This window comes from Carica papaya, chromosome 4, assembly GCF_054855325.1.
Source record: "Carica papaya isolate Zhongbai chromosome 4, ASM5485532v1, whole genome shotgun sequence".
In the NCBI taxonomy this organism is placed as follows: Eukaryota; Viridiplantae; Streptophyta; class Magnoliopsida; order Brassicales; family Caricaceae; genus Carica; species Carica papaya.
The window spans coordinates 18,202,297-18,225,094 of NC_142312.1; the positions used below are offsets into that span (position 1 = coordinate 18,202,297).

The 22,798-nt window shown below is 34.9% G+C and overlaps 1 pseudogene; it reads right to left on the minus strand.

Annotated features, from left to right (window-relative positions):
• Nucleotides 1–4,107: 4,107 nt before the first annotated feature.
• Nucleotides 4,108–16,765, minus strand: LOC148266353 (uncharacterized; annotated as a pseudogene).
• Nucleotides 16,766–22,798: the final 6,033 nt, after the last annotated feature.

Genomic DNA, 22,798 nt, shown 5'->3' on the forward strand with positions numbered 1-22,798 from the left:
CAACATCACTGTAACATGCACCACAGAAAGTACAACTCTATTTTGGAGATGGTACTCATTGCGTCTCTATGACCAGAAAAAAGAATAAGCCAAAAATTGATGAATATATTTAATACAAGGGCCACGCAAGTAGAGGTCCTTGGATTTTTTGGGGTCGTATGCATCTAAGTGATTGACACAAAGTTCATCATAAATAGTGGTTGAGTCGAATTGTTCACAGAAATCACAGTACAGGTGTTCTACTTCCCATTCAGAGAATCCCAGGGCATCATTGAATTGAGCAATAGAGAGATGATGATAGCGATCAAATGCACAAAAGCACAAATGTAGCTAATCAGGAAGCTGAAGTTTGTGAAGATTTGTAGTTGTTTATTTTGATGATATTCTGATTTATAGCAAGAATATGAGTGATCATATTGAGCATCTTAAGTTTGTTCTTGCTACTTTGCGTGAAGAAAAGTTGCATGCTAATTTGAAGAAATGTACTTTTTGTGTGGAAAAAGTAATTTTCCTTGGCTATCTGGTAAGTGCTAATGGTTTGAGAGTTGATGAAGCAAAGATTGGTGTCAATTCTTTTATCAATTCTAGTCAACAATAATGGCTTGACTTTGAAGTTGAAGGACAGCAATAAATCTGATCATTTATGAACAAGATTGGTGTCTTCAAAAGGATTAAAACTCCTCATTGGATGATGGAAAATCAGCATGGAGTAAAAAGAAGTCAGCCTTGGAAAAATGAATTCAAAGAAGACTAGAATCCCAAGTCATTAATTAGTCTTGAATTTTTCTTTATTAGTTTCTATTTCCAAAGTTAATTTTAAGTAATTTACTTTTGAATTTCATGCTCCCTATGACCTATAAAGAGGGATGCATTCTACTTGTAAAAATCATATTGAAATTACATACTTGTTAAGGGTTTTCCTTAATTTGCTAGTCTCTTTGAGCTAGTTTGGGTCTTGCAAATTGCTTGCAAAACTTATTAGGTTTATCAATTAGGTTTCTTCCTCCTAGTTGTGGCACCTTGGCCTTTTCTTCTTTCTCTTCTGTGATTCAAAGGTGATAGGTTTAATATACATATTATTGTTGGGTTCATTAGATTTAGGGGTGGGTAACAGTAATTCAATTTTTCTACCTTTTTGTGATTCAAAGGTAGTAGGTTTGATATACCTACTGTTGTTGGGTTCAAATAGGTTGGGTTGGGTTGCTTAGAAGATTTCCATAATTCTTTCTTTTGGTGTAATTCAAAGGTGTTGAGTTTGATATGCTCAATGTTGTTTAGTTCATCCAAGATTGAAGATTGGCTGAACTAGATCATCAAGGAACAATCTTAATCAACGGGTAACCGTTGCTATCATATGAAAATGCCTTCCCAGGTGATGGTAGGAGATGAGATTTGGGGTGTGAAGGATTAACTTAAGAAGCTTGTAAAACTAGAACGGGGTGTAAAATTCCTAACCAGTTCGCATAAATGGGTACGTCCATTGAAAAAATGTTGGCCCAGCCAATGGCATAATCAGTTACAAAACGGTCGTTCTGATGTTGAGAGTGTCGAGAGTGGGGTCATGAGCGGATTTACCTAGAATAATGGGTAGATTGTAGATTTTCTCATACTGTTCTTTCTCTAAATCATCTTTGAAGATGAGATGTCTGCAGAGGTTTATTTCTATTGGTTGGTGGACGGGTTCGCCTCGTCGGACCTGGGCCCTCTTTGGTATTCTTTCAAGAGTTCCTTCTTCTTCAACGACTACACTAGTAGTAGGTGGTGGAAGGTCTTGGGATTCAGTTGGTTGACTTGATCTGGCATCTAGAGTGGTGGTGCGGGGTGATAGGGAGTCAAAAACATCTATAATAGGGCTTCAAGTTGGTGAGCTGGGGGGTAGTGGAGCTATTATAATTGGTTGGTGAAGTAGAGGTGGTTGGTGGTGCTGGGGCTGCTGTTTTGGAAGTGCTGCATCGTGCTAATGGCTGAAGGTCAATGGTTTTTCTTGCGAATCATTTGTGCATCATTATCGTCAATGGCTGAAGTCAAGGTTGTGAGATTTGTAGAGGAAGTGTAGAAGAAGAGAGAGAGAGGAATTAGGATTTGAAAGAGGAAGGGGGAGGTTAGGGTTGGGGTCGGTTATTTGTGGTTTTTGTTTTTGAATTTTTAAAATGGGCGTTAGGTGGTGGTAGCTTAGAGTAAGGGTAATTTTGGGTTTGTTATTATTGTTTTTTTGTAGGTAGCCTTGGGCAAGGCTTGTACAGCTGTTGCTGGTTGAATAGTAAATCTAGGGCAAGGGTTAGGAATGGTGTAGGTGGTAAGCCTTAGGCGGGGTGACCAAATGGGGCCCTTGGGCAAGCCTTGCTTAATGCTGTTATGGCTTCAGAACCCTTTGCAACCTTTGGGCAAGGGTTGTACGAGGTTTATGGGCAAAGTGTTGTGGGCTCGGCACAAGCCTTGGGAAAAGCTTGTTCAGCCGCTTTAGTATTCAGCTGCTTTGATTCTGCCACCTAAATTCTTTGTTCATGTTCCATAATCATCAAAGAAATGCTGGTTAACTTACTATATATGTAATTATTGACTGAAAGGACTAAAATTGAAAGAAGTGAAAAAAAAATGGATGGGTTGCCTCCCATCTAGTTCCTTTATTTATTATCCAAGGTTGAATTGTCCTACTTATTGTCAGGGGTGTGCCTCGGGTTAGTCAAAGATAATTTCTTCAATACTCTTTATGGAAAAGCCCTCGTAAAAAGGTTTAAAATAGTGTCCGTTCACTTTAAACATTTTATGTGTGTTAAGACTCTTGATTTCAACAGCACCATGAGGAGAGATGTAGGTGACAACAAATGGGACTATACATCTTGACCTTAATTTCGTAGGGAAGGTTTAAATCAAGAATCAAAGAGGAGGACATTTTACCCTATTGAGAATTGCTTCTTGGAAAGTATTTGGTCATGGAATCTTTTCATCTTTTCCTTGTAAATTCTAGAATTCTCATAGGCATTATTTCGTATTTCTTCCAGCTCCTACAGTTGCAACTTTTGATGCTCACCAGCTTCCTCTAACTTCATGTTACAACTCTTGATAGCCCAATATGATCTATGCTCCAACTCAACAAGCAAGTGGCATGCTTTCCCTAAGATTAGTTGGTATGGGGACATTCCAATTGGTGTCTTGAATGCTGTCTGATAGGCCCATAATCATCAAGAAGCCTTAAACTTCAATCTTTTCTGTTTGGGTTGACAATTTTCTCTAATATGATTTTAACTTCCTGGTTGGAAACTTCTACTTGTCAACTGTCGGGTGGTAGGCAATGGATATACGGTGAGTACCATGATATTTTCTAAAGAGAGTCTCCACTACCCAATTGAATAAATGGGTTCCCCAATCACTTATTATTGCCCTTGGGACTCCAAACCTCATAAAGATATGTGTTTTCAAGAAGTTGATGACTGTCTTAGCATCGTCGGCTCTGGTAGCTTTTGCTTTAACCCATTTGGAGACACAGTATACTCCCAACAAGATGTAGGTAATGCCAAAGGAAAAAGGGAATGGTCCCATGAAGTTGATGCCCCACACATTAAAGATTTTACACAATAAAATGGGCGTAAGTGACATATGATCTCTGCAGCTAATGTTCCCAGTACGTTGGTAGTTTTCACATGTTTTGTAATAGATGAATGCATCATGGAATATGGATGGCCAAAACAGACCACACTAGCACTTTTTGGGTTGTCTACTTGGGTCTGAAGTGCCCCCTACATGCATGTGAGTGACACAAATTAAGGACAGAGGCTACTTTGGTTTCTGGAATGCACCTTTTGATTATCTAGTCTACAGATGCTTCCACAGGTGTACTACCTGCATGTGTACTACCTTGCTTCTCTTTTTGTCTCTTCCTTCCTGGCCCCTGGTAGATTAGTTGGTAGCACGTGGGTAAAAAGATAGTTGACGATGTCCACATACCATGGGGCTACTTGTTGAACTAAAATTCTCCATTCCCTTTTTGTCGATTAAATTCTTAAGAAATATCCATCGTATCAGCCTTAATTTTGCCTACTTTTTCTTCAACAAGTACTTCAATGCTGTATGATTTGAGAATACAATCACCTTTATACCCAACAAGTATTACCAAAACTTTTCCAAGGCAAACACAACAGCAACCAATTCTTTCTCTGTGGTAGAATAATTCATTTGGGCACTGTCAAGGGTGCGAGAGGCATAGTAGATCACATGCGGGTCTTTTCTAGTTCTTTGTTTGAGTACTGCACTGACTGCTAGGTTGCTTGCATCACACATTATTTCAAATGGTAGATCCCAATTTAGCGGGTACATGATAGGTGTTGTCACTAGCGTCTCTTTAAGTACTTCAAATACTTTCTTGCAACACTCATCAAAGATGAACTCAACATCCTTTTGCAGCAATTGGCACAGAGGTTGTGCGATCTTTGAGAAGTTCTTGTGAAACTTTTATAAAAACTAGCATGCCCAAGGAAAGAATGTATCTCCTATATATTTTTTGGGTAAGGCAGCAATTTGATAACATCCACCTTGTCAACTTCTATTCTGATGCGGAACCCCAAAACCCTCGCTTGAACCTTAGAACTCTTCAATCGATTTAGAATGGAATTTAGATCACAAGTAAAAAAAAATCGAATTTGTTCAATCACCCAAATGGTAGAAGTTAAAGAGAACCCAAGAAAGATAAATAATATCCATTGAACCCAATCCAAACAAGCATCAAGAACAATTGAAATAGGAAATCAAAGTTGAAATAACAATTGTATTCCAAATCAACATCTTGTGCATAAAGTGAAAAGAAAGCCAAAACGCTCTCAACTCAATTCTGAAATGTTTGATTACAAATCTTGATGTCCACAAAGAAGAGTTCCTTTGGTATTTATAGTAAAAAAAATCAATGATAAGTTACAATACAATAACAACAATTGTAACTCCCATAACAACTAGGTTAATTATGTGGTAATTACAATTGCAACTCCAACAATAACTAAGCTAATTATAGGTATGTAATTGTTATGTAACTCCTTGTAACTCCAATCTTCTTAACCAACACCACTAATTTTTTGTGGCACCATATAGTTATGGACTCATCTTGTAATAACACTAAGACAAGACTTAAGCCCAAAATGAGTTATACTTAACTATATGGACTTAATTAACTCAAACTAAAATAAAACAATCCAAAATACTTAAAACAACTCAACTAATCCAGCCCATACACAAGACTTATTCATCCATTATCAATAAGACTCGAACAAGCCCAAATTATCCCAAATAACTTAAATCCAATTGAAGTTACGAATTTGGGTTGTTCAAAAAGCTCATATTTGAATTTTTCACAATTGGCCAGCCCATCATCCACGTGTTTTTGAGTAAAAACTTGGAGCAACTCTTTAAGCTTCTTTGCCTTTGATCTTGTTACTAGTTCGCTGAAGCTTTCCAAGTTTGGAACTGTATTTGTGTTTACATCATTTGAAATTTGCTCCAAGTGGCCTTCTGATGCTCTTTGAGTATCTTGAGTGTTTTTAGCCATGTTTGCATCATTCCCCCTCCCCTCAAAAGGATTCATCCTCGAATCAATTCTTGCATTAATTTCAAAAGGGGATAAATCGGATATGTTAAATGTAGCTGAAACACTATACTCACCTGGTAGGTCCACTTTGTAGGCATTTTCATTGATTTTGGCTATGATTTGAAATGGACCATCCCCACAAGCATCCAACTTAGATTTCCGTTTTGATGGAAATCGTTCCTTCCGCATATGGACCCACACCCAATCTCCGGGTTCAAATGAAATCTTGCACCTTCCTTTATTGACATGGGATGCTACTTGTTCATTTTTCTTTTTAATGTTATGCCTTGCTTTTTCATGAATTGCTTTAACCATTTTTGTTTTCTTATGTCCATCCAAATTAGAAATGTCACTTATAGGAATAGGCAACAAATCAAGTGGAGTTAAGTGGTTAAAACAATACACAATTTCAAAAGGAGAAAACCCAGAAGAAGAATGTATACTCTAATTATAAGCAAATTCAACAAAGTGGTAGCATATCTTCCCAAGTTTTAACATTCCTTCCAATTAAAGCACGTAATAATGTACCAAGTGTTCTATTTATTACTTCAGTTTGACTATCCGTTTGTGGATGTGAAGTAGTAGAAAATAAAAGTTTGGTCCCAAGTTTGGACCACAAAACTCGCCAAAAGTGGCTTAAAAACTTAACATCCCTATCGGACACAATTGTTTTAGGAATGCCATGCATTCTAACAACTTCGCGGAAAAACAAATCTACTATGTGTGTGGCATCATCTGTTTTATGACATGGTATAAAATGTGCCATTTTGGAAAAACGATCAACAACAACAAATATTGAGTCTTGGCCTTTTCTAGTCCTAGGCAGACCCAACAAAAAGTCCATAGAAATATCAATAGAAATGGGTAATGGCATATATAATCCATGTGATTGAACTCTAAACTTAGCTTGCCTACATGAGATGCACTACGCACAAATTTTCGCAACATGTTTACGCATATTAGGCCAAAAGAAATGTTTATGTAAAATGCTCAAAATTTGCCAATCTCAGAATGTCCCATTAAACCACCACTATGTGCTTCACGAACAAGCAACACCCTAATAGAACTATTAGGCACGCATAATTTTTTCTTTTTAAATAGAAAACCATCATGCCTATAAAAGTCTTGAAATACCGCATGTTCACAAGCCACATAAACATTTGAAAAATCACTATCATGTACATACAATTCTTTGAAATGCTCAAATCCCAACAATTTTGTAGAAAGAGTAGAGATAAGACTGTACCTTCTTGAAAGCGCATCAGCTACCACATTTTTTTTTCCTTGCTTATATTAGATCATATATGGGAAGGACTATGAATTCTGCCCATTTTGCATGTCGTTTATTAAGCTTACTTTACCCTTTCAAATGCCTCAAAGATTCATGATCGGTGTGAATCACAAATTCTTTTGATAACAAATAATGTTGTCATGTCTCTAATGCTCTTACCAAAGCATAAAACTCTTTGTCATAGGTGGAATAATTCAATTGTGCACTATTGAGCTTCTCACTGAAGTAAGCAATGGGTCTTTTATCCTACATAAGAACAACACCTATCTTATGCCCAGAGGCATCACATTCAATTTCAAAAATTGAATCAAAATTAGGCAATCTTAATAAAGGCGCATTACATAACTTTTCTTTCAATAAGAAAAATGCATATTCTTGTTCTTTTCCCCAAACAAACCCCTTATCTTTTTTCATGATTCCAGTTAAAGGGGCAGCAACGACACTAAAATCTTTTACAAATCTCCTATGGAAACTTGTCAAATCATGAAAACTACGCACCTCACTTACACTTTTAGGTGACGACCACTCTTGAATAGCTTTTACCTTTTCACTATCTACCTCGATTCTTTTTGTACTCACGACATATCATAAGAAAATGATGCGATCAATGCAGAATGTGCATTTCTTCATGTTAGCATATAGTCGAAATTTGCGCAATGTGTCAAACACTTGCCTCAAATGCATGACATGCTCATAAATAGTTTGCTATACACAAGAATGTCATCGAAGTAGACAACCACAAACTTTCCAATAAATTCACGTAAAACATGGTTCATTAAACGCATGAAAGTACTTGGCGCATTAGTTAAGCCAAATGGCATTACTAACCACTCTTATAACCCTTGTTTTGTTTCAAAAGCAGTTTTCCATTCATCTCCTGGTTTCATTCTTATTTGGTGATAACCACTTTTAAGATCAATTTTAGAAAATACACAAGCACCATGCAACTCATCAACATATCATCAAGTCGAGGTATTGGGTGTCGATATTTTACCGTTATTTTGTTGACGGCTCTACAATCAACACACATTCGCCAACTACTATCTTTTTTGGGTACTAATAAGACGGGCACTACGCATGGACTTAAACTTTCTCAAATGTGCCCTTTTTGTAAGAGCTCATCCACTTGCCTTTGAAGCTTTTTTGTCTCCTCGGGATTGTTCCTATAGGCTGGTCTATTTGGTATGGCAGCCCCGGGAATGAAGTGAATTTGATGCTCAATCGAGGTCAATGGTGGTAAACCTTGAGATAGATCATCGGGAAAAACATCGCTAAATTCCTGCAAAACTTCAACCACAACACTTGGCAAAGAAGGGTCAAGTTCGTTAGTTGAGAAACAAGCTTCCTTGTACATGAGTACAATAATTGGCTTGTTAGAAAATAAAGCTTTCCTTACATCTCTCATTTTAGCATAAAAGCTCATTTTCTTTCCCTCATTCTTTTCTATGGTCGAATGCATCTCTCTTTCTTTTTCCTTTTGATCTTCATTTTTCCACTCTAATTTTCTCTCACTCTCTTTTCTTTTCTCTTTTTCTTTTTCTTTTCTTTTTCTCTCGGTCTCTCTTTGTGCGAATTCATCATGGGACTTTTCAAGTTGCATTTGGTCTTCAAAAACTTGTTTAGGGGTTAAAGGAAGAAGAGTATACTTTTTGCCCTCTTTTCCTACCATATACCTATTGAGATACCCATCATGCATCACTCTCCTATCCCATTGCCATGGTCTACCCAGTAAAATATGACTAGCTTGCATAGGAACTACATCACATATCACCTCATCACTATACTTCCTAATAGTAAAAGGCACCCTCACTTGCTTATTAACTCTCACCTCCCCACTATTGTTAAGCCATTGCAGCTTATAAGGCTTAGGATGTTTTGTAGTTTCCAAACCCAGTTTATCAACAAATAAGGTACTAGCCACATTTACACAACTACCCTCATCAATAATCATGCTACACAATTTTTCATTTACTAGACATCTAGAATGAAAAATGTTCTCTCTTTGCAACTTAACCCCCTCATCATCATTCCTTACTTGCATATTCAAAGCACGTCTAGAAACCAACAATCTACCTTCCATAGGTGTTTTCCCATCACTACAATCCTCCAAAGGAGGCATTTCATCCTCCACATCATTCTCATCATCCGTTTCAACACCATCACCACGCATCACCATTACCCTTTTATTTGGGCATTGAGATGCAATATGACCAAAATCCAAGCATCTGAAACACTTGATATCTCTATTCCTAGAAGTTTGGGAGTTAGAAATAACTTTGTTTTTATTATCATTAGCATCTTTTGGCTTGGTTTTGTCATCTCTTTTGAATTGGACAGCCTTGTTATCTCCCCTCCAATTCGGTCTCCAATTGGAATTTTGGGCCGAGTAAGTGTTGGCTTGCCTTGTGTTCTCCTTTCTCTTTAATTGTCTTTCAATCTTTATAGCCATGTGCACCATATCATCAATCTCCACATAGTGTTGAAGCTCTACAACATTGGCTATGTCTTTGTTAAGGCCATTTAAGAACCTTGCCATAGTAGCTTCCCTATCCTCTTCAATATTTGCCCTTATCATGGCTATTTCCATCTCTTTGTAGTAGTCTTCTACACTCTTGTTCCCTTGTATAAGGCCTTGCAATTTTTGATGTAAGTCCCTATAGTAGTGAGTAGGAACAAAGCGCCTTCTCATGATAGCCTTCATTTCGGCCCAAGTGAAAATAGAGCTCTCTCCATTTCTCCTTTTACTTGTGATTAGTTGATCCCACCACGCAATGGCATACTCTTCAAACTCCACGGCTGCAAGCTTTATCCTTTTCTCCTCCGAATAATTGTAGCACTAAAAAATGAGCTTCACCTTGCGCTCCCATTCAAGATAAGCATTCGGATCATTGTTGCCTAGAAATGATGGGATTTTCATTTTGATGCTCCCAATATCTTTATCAAGATAGTTTCGACCCCTACCATAATTTCGACCTTCATTGACCAAAGTAGCTTGGTCATCAAATTATTCCTCCAGTTCCTCATCAAAAGGTGGTGTTGGAAGTCTTCATGCCCCTGGATTGGTTTGGAAAGCTTCCTCTCTCATGGAATTTAATTCACGTTGTTGTTTCTCTAGTTTTTCATTCATGTTGCCAATAGCTAGTTGAATCCTCTCAAATTGTTGTTGCATTGCTTTGAGGATGAATTTTTGATCTTTTGATGTTCTTTCACTCCCTTGTGTCTCCATCTTCAAATCTGAAATTTTAATGACAAACAAAACAGATTGCAACCTCACAAATCACTCCCTCACGTGTTTACTCTCATAGTATGGGCACTCGTGTTTCACTCAATTTTGGCTTTTACCCCCTTTTGAGCTCACACTCTCTTTCTTTTTAACACTCAAGCAATCTTTTTTATAACTTTATACAAAATGGCCAATTCAAACAATAATTAATTATCACTATGTACTCAATTTTCATTAGAGATAACAAAGAATTCCTAAAGAAACAAGATACACGAATTTAACTCTAAAAGCAAACTAGAACAATCTAAACAATGAAGAGCACACACTTCGTATAGAAATAAGTGTATGATGATTTTTATGTTAATTAGGCAACAACGAATCAATATTATTACCTCAAGATGTAATAAGAAGCAAATGGGCAGAAATATTAAATGAAAACTAAAGATGCAAGAAAAAAAATGGTGAATATGGAATTTAAAGCACGAAACTTGTAATTCTATAATAGAACCACCAATTATCACCCAAAATACTCTAATTAAGTGAAACAAACAGTTTTGGATGAAAACAAACTCAATTGAGGTGAGTTATTTCCAAACAGCCCCAAAAATTACATAAACAATCTCAACCAAATAAACAGCCTTGAAACGAGTTTTCCTTTTAAATTTTAAATGTATTTGAATGTTATATGAGATAAATAAAAAGAAAATAACAGCAGCTGTATCAATTACACAAGGTAGAATATGTGGAAATTTGTTTTGCACAATTAAGCTAATCTGATTTTTTTTTTTTGCTGAATGCAAATTTGTCTCTCTTTTTTTGTAAGAAATAATGAAAATAAAGACAACAAAATAAGGATAGACTAATTTACTTGATGAACCAATGCTCTGATACTAAATGATGCGAAACCCCAAGACCCTTGCTTGAACCTTAGAACTCTTCAATCGGTTTAGAACAGAATTTAGATCACAAGTAAAAAAGGAATCAAATTTGTTCAATCACCCAAATGGTAGAAGTTAAAGAGATCCCAAGAAAGATAAATGATATCCCTTGAACCCAATCCAAACAAGCACCAAGAAAAATTGGAATAGGAAATCAAAATTGAAATACAAGTGATAACAATTGTATTCCAAATCAACACCTTGTGCATAAAGTGAAAAGAAAGCCAAAACACTCTCAACTCAATTTTGAAATATTTGATTACAACTCTTGATGTCCACAAAAAAGAGTTCCTTTGGTATTTATAGCCAAAGAAATCAATGATAAGTTATAATACAATAACTATAATTGTAACTCCCACAATGACTAGGTTAATTATGTGGTAATTACAATTGTAACTCCAACAATAACTAGGCTAATTATAGGCATGTAATTGTTATGTAACTCCTGATAACTCCAATCTTCTTAACCAACGCCACTAATTGTTTGTGGCACCATATAGTTATGGATTCATTCTTGTTATTAACTAAGATAAGACTTCAGCCCAAAATGAGTTATACTTAACTATATGGGCTTAATTAACTTAAAATAAAATAAAACAATCTAAAGTACTTAAAACAACTCAACTAATCCAGTCCATACATAAGGTTTATTTACCCATTATCAATAAGACTCAAACAAGCCCAAATTATCCCAAATCACTTAAATCCAATTAGAGTTACGAATTTGGGCTGTTCAAAAAGCTCATATTTGAACTTTCCACAATTGGCCAGCCCATCATCCACATGTTTTTGAGTAAAAACTTGGAGCAACTCTTTAAGCTTCTTTGCCGTTGATCTTGTTACTGGTCCGCTAAAACTTTCCAGGTTTGGAACTGTATTTGTGTTTACATCATTTAAAATTTGCTCCAAGTCACCTTCTGATACTCTTTGAGTATCTTGAGTGTTTTTAGCCTTGTTTGCATCACCCAACTTAGTGGGAGCTATGTTGTGACGAACATATCATACTGTATGTGCTATATGACGATCGATATAGGGAGTGACAGAATAATTCCCTACTTTTTCACTGTGTGAAACCTATAGACTCTTGTGTCCTCCTTGTATGATACCCTTCGACTTGGAGCTATCACATGAAGTCAATATTTGGTGTTGCTACTTTAATATGTTTCTAAGGGCCATGACCTATATGGTCTAGCGGAACATATTAGGAAAGCAGTTAAGTTGAGATGGATTATCATCAGTGTTTAAGGAAGAATTTTTCTGACATCGTCACAAAAGCCCGAACAGTTATATTTTGTATATAACCAAATAATATTATTATAGCATAGAGGGATAATGTATGCTAACGATGATGTTCAAATGATCTAGGGTATTATAAATATGAAAATGTTATATTAGTTAGATGGTGACTTAATATAACACTACTTGCTGCCTTTTAGTCGCACACCGCATATCTTGTATGAAGCGTGAGAGATATGTTGATGTAGTAGTATATTTTGGTTAGTGTGGTTTAGTGGGAGATGTATAAAATTAGAAATGTCCACAACTATTCGTAAGTCTTTAAGAGAAATCCTTATTGTAAAAAGATGACTCTTTGTGAGTATATAAGAGAGAAAAATTATTTCAATTTAATTAAGGAAGCAGATAATATCCAGAAAAAAAAAGCATATTACCATTATCTCTCTCATGTTGAGCTAACCCATAAACAGACTTGGATTTTGGGTGGAATATTACCCGGAACTCTAGCAACATCTGGGAGAAAATAAAAGGCATCAACAAATAAGGATCATGAGCAGAAAGCAAACATCTTGTCCTATTGCTTCCGCATTAAGATTAATCCTAATTTTTCAACAAATCAAAATATTAATAAGGTCTCCTAAGTCCCCCAAAAAATAAAAGAATGACCTTAATTAAAAAATTTAGAGTTTAAAACCATATATCCTTTATACAATCAAAAGATAAAACAGTAACCTTTGAGACTTGTAGTGTTCCTCTCTTTCCATATAACTCAAGAAGTTGCCAAAAGATAAGACCAAGTTGTCTATTTTGCTGCTTAGCATTGGGGATACGTCGTGAAGCCTAAGTTCCTCTTTGATCAATGTAGCCACAACCTATTTATCCCCAGCAAATTGTGAACTAAACTCCAAAATTTATTAACTCCAGGAAACTAGAGTAAGACATGATTGACTGTCTCTATAGCTCTTTTGCATATGTAGGACCTATTCAAAATCACCTTCCCTTTTCTGATGAGATTGTTAAGAGTTTAGATACAACCCCTAGTCGCCTCCCAAGCACAAAAAGCCACTCTTGGAGATGCCTTAATCTTTCAAATTAAATTCCATGAGAAATCTTCCTCATTCCTATCATTCCTCATCAAGAAGGCATGATAAAACTTAACTCAGAAGACCTACCTGCACTAATCTTTCAAGTAGGATCATCCAAGGCTTTTAAAGAGCCTAGTTGTACCAAGCTTACAAACTCTTTAATCTCCAAGTCATTAAGGAACCTTAATGACTACATGGCTTGAACTCTTTATTGCAGATCAAAGTAAAAAATAGAGGGAAAATGTTGATCCAAGGATCTGTCCTAGCCAATCATCCAACCAGAATCTCACTTTTCATCTATGAATCATTAATTACTTTTGCTCATTTCTTCCTTACTTTCATATGGTAAGAAAAACTTTTAACGATGTACTTTGAGAAATCATTAGATCTTAAGCTACATAGAGCACAACCAGCAGCATCCGTAGGTATATCACCATTGCATTATATGAAATTTGACAGCAGTGGTAAGTAACACTCAAGAAAACTATAGTGAAATCTTAATTTAAAGTTTCTTTAACAATCACAGAAGAGAAGGAAATAATAAATAGGGAAAACATGCTAACCTGCTGTAGAATGAGAGAACAGTCCACAGAGGAAACTGCTCTTTTATAATAACTTGTCACATGTTTAGTGACCTTACCAATTCCCCTAATCTTGGCATATATTTGGTAGTACAAATAATCATAATTGCATATTACTATAATAATTCCATAGCCATGTAGTCATAATAATCATAATAATACTAATAATTCAAAAAAGTATATTTCTTCTTAAAAAAGATATGTATATCTGATGCAACTAATAAATAGCATATAATACCTTTCTTATGGGAAGAGAAGATATAAATGTCATGACAGCTATTCGGTCATTTGGCAAAAGAACTGTCCATTTGGCTTGTTTATATCAGAAGATACCTAAGTGAGAGAATAACGAGTATAAAATTAAAAGTCCTCGAAAAAGACAATCTATACAACAAAAAACATTGTAATTCACAAAAAACAAAGTAGAAACTTATATTTGACAACAAGTAAAACTTATAAGTGGCCGTTAAATAATAGTATCCAAAAAAGAAAGAATAAGAAGCATCAACATCAAGTAGGATTTGGAGGAAGATTGATGGAATTCTATGAAAAAATGCAAAACATATATAGATCACATGCACTAGGTATTCTTTACCCATTTTCTCAATTTCAAAAAGAGAAAAATTCACAATGTTTAAACGATCAAGAACATATGTCCTTGCAAGATAAACTTATTTTACAAGATAGAAAGTTATATGTATATATACATATAACCTTAGCAAGTGTGACATCCCAAGTACTAATTAAGGCAAATAGGTATCAGATACTGATTCAGAATAACAAGTGCATGATCAAATTTATGCAGCAGAATAAAATTATTATAAATCCCTTACAAATGCATATGAGTTCTAATACAAACATATATTGAGGCCAAAAGTGGCTCCAAAATACAAAACAAAACATAAGAGCCACTTTTTTTACTATGCTATTGGACTCATCAGAGTGCGGGAACAGTCATGCACTTAGACTTGTGGATCCACGGGATCCACATGACTTCCAAGGATAGGTCAGCCTGCCATTCTTCACTTTCTTCCTCATCTGGAAGGGGCATGGAAAGAATGAGTTCCATATGCTCAGTAAGGAAAATAATATTAAATTAACATCGTAAGATTTAAAAAGTTAATTATTTTAACTTACCATTTAACCTCATCGTTTACCTATGTCACATTATAGAGAATCATTTATTTGTTATGAAAAAAATGCATTAATACAAACAACCAAACATATCATGCCAAATAATAGAAAAAATTAAATAAATCATGAAATGCTCAGATTTTTATGTCATGCTTCACAAAGTCGTTACAACTTCCATATCTTAGAGCAAATACAGATTTCTAACTACCTAAGTGGAATGACCAGATTATATACAGATACGACAATTTGCTCAGGCTCATTTTCAGTTGGCCAAACCATGCTACGATCTATGACCACGGTCGTACCAGCTATAGTGGCCCTAATATATATCTACAATCACGACATTACTTGGCCACAGGTGACACCTACAGATAGTGTAATACCACTCTCATCAGAGGGTATGCCATCATCCATTAGGAGTGATTCTCTTACGTCTTTCCAAAGCAGATAGGGGAGGAAAAAACTGATACCCCAAAGAGAAAGGGAACAAATATCCATTATAGATAAAAAGCCTAACGAGACACTTGATGCAATATGCACGTCAATACAGATACACTTCAGACCATATAGGCTTTATTCCACTTTTCTCTTTTTCTTTTCTTTTATACTTTTTACTGTTACCGATTGCATATTATAATTATTACATGCAAATTCATCAAGTGTTTGCAATTCACATAGCATGCTTGAAAACAAGAACAATTTGACTTATCTGAACACAGAGGCATACAAAACAAAAAAAAACAACAATCATATTAATTTAGTTTATCTAAAAATACTCCTTAAGATGTCGACAGAAATACTAGATTCATTACTGAAACTTTGATGTTTTCTCCTTCACCATTCTTCTTTCTTTCTCTTCTTCTCTCACTAGACTACTATATATCTCTCTCTCTCTAAATTTTTTTAAAAATGGAAACGTCGGATTCACGCCAAGTGGCGAAATCCCGTAAAGAGATGAGAAAAAGATGCTCAGTATGGAAAATGAGGGAGGAGGGCCTCCTCCACCGGCGATGGTAATACGCCTCCTGAGGTAGTGGTAGCGCATTGCAGGCTAGCCTGTAGGCGCACAAGCCTCTTATCGCGCGGACGACGAACACACAGTGTGCGGCGCTTGTCTACGCGCGAAGTGATGCATAGACGCCCGCCTGCGTGCAACCGAATGCGCACAGGTCCTGACCTTGCGTCGTGCACGCTGTGCGTACATTCGCGCGCGCATAGTGCTTAGCATCCGTGTTGGCAATTTGACTCCACGCAGGATTTTCTTCTCGATTTTCGCAGTTTTTGATTTTTTTCTCAATTTTTATATTTGATTTAAATGAGTTAGACTTAAAATTAAATTAAATAAATTAAAATAAGATTAATTAAAATAAAATTAAATAAATAAAAAAATCAACCAAAATTACGAAATATGATAAATATCAAGTAGTGTAAATTAATTAAGTTTAACGTGGCCAAAGACCCGAATAAGACTTTCTAAATCATTTAAGAATAGTGATTGGCGGGGTGTTACAGCAAGCAAGCGATTTGGTGCTACTCCAGCATTACATGTGATGCAGAACCTGAGATGAACAATGCCATCCAAAACCCTGCATATATATCAACAACCAGAAACTAAAAACTAGGTAAACCCCCCTTACTTGAATATATGACATGATAGGATAAAACAATCCCCCTTCAAACTTACAATAAAAAATCTGGACCTCATAATTGGTTGTGGAGATCATAGACACGGTGCCAACAACCATTGGTTTGCCATTTAAAAAATGGATTACTCAAAGTTTCCACAACTAATAAAAAGCATCCATATCTACATGTAGCCAAATCCTCGAAAGATCACATGTAGTTTCTAGCTCTAAAATTTTTAATCTCCCAACTGATGATGAATCTTCCTCATAGACTCGAGAAATAATGTAAGGATTTAATGTTAGATGTTATTTGGTAATAGGATTATAAATTTTAGTGATTAATATTGTTAAGCCAATTAAACCAATAATGCAATCTCTATTATGCATTTGAGTTCTGTATATTTCAACTTCTAGAAGAAGCTACTCCCTTAAGCCATTGACAGAGAGAATTCATATGATGAAAAACAAAAGCTAAGATAAAATAAATAGAAGAATGATTTTAGTTAGCAATTATAGAGTAGTGGATTAGTGGTGTCTTAATCATGGAGTAGTGGCTATAGAGTAGGCGTCTCTTAATTTCAACAATTATATATCAATGGGTTAGTGGTTTTCTTTGTGAGTTAGTGTTTATTTATTTTTTGTAACGTTTGTTTATTTTTATCATATTTAAGTTGACTAATTTCATCAGTAAAAATCATTTGAGTTCAGATCAATTTTTCTATACAATTTGCATTACTCTGTTTCTACATCTAGTATCATAGTAAAAAAAAGAAAAAAATGGCAGGTTTTTTTGTTGTGCAATAGCAGTAGACATCCATGGCGTTAGAGAATAGTTATGTGCAACTAGCAAACCCTTGTTTCGATGCTATTATGATCATTGGAGCATGTTGATGGATAATTTGCTCTAATACAAAGAATACCGAAGTGTCGTGGAAAGAGGAGTGCTGGAACCAACCCCTGGAGTGATGTTGATGGAAGCTCAACAGAAAAAAAATAGAAGAACAAAAACTAAAGGATCTCAAGGCAAAGAATTATCTATTTCAAACAATTGATGTGCTATTTTGGAGATGATTTTCTAAAAAAGATATTTATAAATAGATTTGGGATTCTATGAAGAAAAAATATCAAGGCACAACAAGGGTAAAATGACAGCAGCTTCAAGCCCTTCACAAACAATTTGAAATTCTTCAAATAAAGCACAAAAAGGTTATTGATGAGTATTTCTCAAGAACACTAAGCATAGTAAACAAGATGCGTATTCATAGTGAAAAAATCAAAGATGTTGCTGTGGTGGAAACGATTCTTAGATCAATGGCTCCAAAATTCTCTTATGTTGTATGTTCTATTGAAGAGTCAAAGGACCTTGATGAGCTTTCAATTGATGAATTGCAATGTTCATTATTGTTGCATGAGTAGAGAATGACAATAGGTTCAACTGAGGAGCAAGCCTTAAAAGCTTCAACTCGTAGTGAAATTTTTACAAAAAGAGGATCAAGTAGCCATAGTTGAGGTCGTGGACGAGGAAGAGGTAGAGGTTCTAACACATCAGAATCTCGAACTAGAGGCAAAAGAAATGATCACTGCAATGAAACAAAATTTAACATGTCCAATATTGAGTGTTATCACTATCACAAATTTGGTCATTACAAGCCTAAATGCTCTGCAAACTTATATTCCAACAAAAAGGAGTAGTCCAACTTTGTAAAGAAAGAAGAACAAGAAACCCTTTTGATGAATTTCCACATCAAGGAGGACAAGCATGAACCAGATGTCTAGTATTTGGACACAGGATACAGCAATCATATGTGCGGTAGTAAGTCATTTTTCTCTTATTTAAATGAATATTTTCATACTAATGTGAGTTTTGGTGGTCATTCTAAAGTTAGTGTCATGGAAAAAGAAGATGTTCAAATCAGGACTAAAGAAAACAATATTGAGACAATATCAAATGTCTTTTATATTTTTAACTTGAAAAGCAATTTGTTAAGTGTGGAACAGCTGCAAGAAAAATGTTATGAAGTTACAATCAAAAGAGGAGCTTGTGAAGTCTAACGATCCTAGAAAGGGTCTAATTGCACATATCAAGATGAAACTAATAGGTTATTTCCATTGCGAATCCAAACCATCCAGACTTGTTTTATGACCAAAATGAACAATCCAACATTTCTAGGGCATTTTCGTTATGGTCATCTAAACGTCAATGGATTGAAGACTCTTTTTCATAAAAACATGGTGATTAGCTTACCTTAGAGTGTTCCCCCTTCTAAAGTATGTGAAGCATGTGTTGTTGGCAAATAACACCGAGAGCCATTCCCAAAAAGAAAGGCACGGGGAGCTAAAAAATCACTAGAGTTGATTCATTCTGACATTTGTGGTCCTATTAATCTTGTATCAAATGACAAAAAGAAATATTTTATTTCTTTTATTGATGATCATTTTCGAAAGACATGGTATACTTTGCAGGAAAAATCTGAAGCTTTAATGACATTTAAATTTTAAAGCTCAAGTAGAGAATGAAGCTGGGATAACCATTAAAACACTATGCACTGACTGTGGTGATGAATACATGTACCATAAATTCACAAAATTTTACAATGAGTAGAGAATTTGGAGGCAAATGATAATAGCTTATACACTCCAAAACAATAGTGTAATAGAGAGGAAAATCAAACCATTCTAAACATGGTTAGAAGCATGGTGGCAAATGAAAGAGTTCCAAAGCAGTTCTAGCTAGAAGAAGTAAATTAGAGTGTTCATATTTTGAATATCCACACCACACTTATTGTTTAAAATATGACACCTAAAGAAGCTTGAAGCAGACATAGACCAACCGTTGATTATTTTTAAATTTTTGGGTGCATAACATATGCACATATTCCATATGAGAAGAGAAAGAAGTTAGATGAAAAAGGCAAAAAATGTATCTTTCTTCGAACAAGTGAACAATCAAAAGCTTACAATACTGTTCAATCTAATCATAGGTCACCAACAAATATTTGTGAATTTTGAAGAAGAAAAAGAAGCAAAAATGTGGGGACAAACTACTCTCTCTAATGTTTACCAACTGCAGTAGCAGCTATGATAATAATGACACCCAAACAGTAGGTGAAAGTTCACGATCTAAAAGAATTAGAAAGAGACCAGTGTGGATGTAGGTTAGTGGTGTTCAATTTGATGATACTCTTGCTCATTATGCTTTATTATTAGAGTGATCCAATAACATTATAAGAAGTTGTCAAAGATACAAGATGACAAAAGACAATGGGTGAAGAGATCAAGTCTATTGAGAAAAACAACACATGGGAACTGACAAAACATCCGAAATGGAAAAAATCTATTTAGTTGAAAAGAATACTCAAGTTTTTGCATTATTTCAAGTAGAGGCCTATATAGATTTATTGCGACAATAACTCAGTTAGTAAACTCTCCAAGAATCCAGTTTTACATGTTAGAAGCAAACATATAGATGTGAGATACCATTTTCTTCGTGATCTCATAAATGAAGGAGTCATTAAATTGGTTTATTGTCAAAGTAAAGACCAGATTACAGATATTCTAACCAACCTTTTAAGTTGGCTACATACATGAAGCTACGTATTCTACATGGTATTTGTTCGATTTCTAATTTAAACAGGTTGTATAACATTCAGTTTAAGGGAGGGAAAGTTAAGATTTTATTATGTATTTAAGAGTTATTAGTTATGGATTAGTGGTGATTTAATTTAGTAGTTATGGAGTAGTGGTGTTTTAATCAGGGACTAGTGGCCATGAAATAGTGGTCTCTTAATTTCAGCAATTATAAATCAGTGGGTTAGTGGTGTTCTTTGTGGGTTAGTAGTTATATATTTTTTGTAACATTTGTTTATTTTTATCCTATTTAACCTAACTAATTTCATTAATAAAAATCATTTGAATTCATATAAACTCTTCCATACAGTTTGCATTGCACTATTTCTACACATAATCCATTCAGCTAAATGATTAACAGTTCAGACATAAGGCACATATGTGAATCCATTTAATTAGAAATAGTAAAATAAATTTACATCAACCACTAAGGCAACACATAACTTAAGGAAGAAGTAAGTCCATCCAACTTAACATTTCTATACAATATATTACTTGCTTAAACATGAAAAAAATTACATTTGACTCCAATGCCTGAAGTGCCAGAGGTTTAATGAGGTAGCCACAAAACCTTTGTTCCCCTTTTAGAGTTATCAGAGTTTATCATCTTTAATAATGAATTAAAAATGCCAAATTCCTTCTGTTTCATTTGGTTCTCTTTGTTTGTTAAAATAATGGTAGTGTAAACGGAAGCATGGCAGGAATTATGCTCAATTGAACTTTACCTTTTGATAATGAGAAATGTCAGCTGTTGTAAATTTCGCACACCTGGCGTGCGTGTGCTCTATTTTGTGCCTTTAAAAGTTGTCAACACCATATATTCCTAAAAAATCCTAAATCGACTTAGCAAACCTTAATGTTCAAGACCCAGGGGAAAAGTTAAAATTAAAAAAGAAGCCATGGAAACATGTAGAACAAATTCGAGTTAATTTAGCCATTGTGTTATCAAATGTGTTTTACTCAATTTTTGGGGATAACTAAGCAATCATTTTTTTTAATTTTGTAGGAAACCAAATTGTAACCTAAGTTACACTTTGTACCCACTTGTAGAGCGCTTCCTTTAGAGCAATCACCCAATCCATATTAGGGAATGAAAAACATAGATAAACAAATAAAATAGAAATCAAATGGCAGAAATTCTCAACCAATATCAATAGGGCCTTTTATCCACTAATTGATAGCCTTTCATTAGAAAAACCACCCAACCTACATTATGGAGAAGTGCAAATAAACAAATCAAGTGGTATAAATTCCAAACCAAGATCAATAATGTAATTAACATATTAAGGCAATCTGTTGACAACATACTAATATTCTTTAGTCGAGGAATTCATTAATTAAAAAGATTCACTATAGTTTTTTAAGAGGACATGAGATAGTCATTAGTGTGACGATTTACAATATTTTACATGTCTTGTTCTGGAGAGCACCAAGAAGATTACATTGAGAAAGAAAGAGAGTACCTTTGTCTTAAACAATTTCCATGCTTGAAAACTTCCTAAATACTTTATTATAAGTATCAAGCTTAGTGACTATATAAATTATCAAATAGCATGAGAAGAATTATTTTTCAAGAAATATTGTTCAGCTACACATAGACCAAAACTAACAATGCCATTAGCAAGATAAAAGAAAAATAGTAAAGCACTTATACTAGATGCAGAGAGGCCATTAGAACCAAATTAATGCTCACTTATACTAGGCTTTGGAGCTTTCCTAAGGCTAAATAAAGCTTTCTTTGATTTGCAAACATAATGAGGAAAATCTTTATCAACAAAATTTTGATATCAAGACATGTAAACAACCTCTTAAAGATCACCATAAAAGATGAATATAAATTTCTTTTTTTTTTTTTTTTTTTTCTGTTTCCTAACTCGTAGAAATTGCGTTGCACAAAATAAGTTAAACAGTTGTAAGTTTCCAACTGGATTAGAAGTATTAACGTAATCTATACCTTTAATTGATTTTCTTGAGTATAAGCCTTGTCTTGTGCCTATCAACATAACTATAAGGATTTCTTTTAATTTTGTAAACTATTCATTTCCAACTAAGTCACACTTGAAAGAACAAGGAAGTGCATCCCATGTTTGGGTTTCTTTTTTTCTTTATTTTATAGAAAGATATGGGTTCAATAGGTGTAATAATGACTATATGGGCCGGTCATTTTGCTACTGTGCAAGGGTGGGGGGACATGGAATGAGTGTAGGCATATGGATCAAATGTAATTGGGAGAGAGCTTGTAATATGTAAGATCCGTAAATAGCTTAAGGTATGGACTTACCATGGGAGAGGATGTTTTCAATATGGCACTACGAGTTTGAATAGTATTTAAGGGCATAGTGACAGGAGAAAAAAATACTATTATAATTAAGACCATAACTAAGAAATAGTATAGTACTTGAATAATTGCAATATAATAGTTATACAGAAAAGCTTGTAGTAGATAGTCAATCTTGGGGGTCAGCTACGTTTGGGCTAGGAAACAC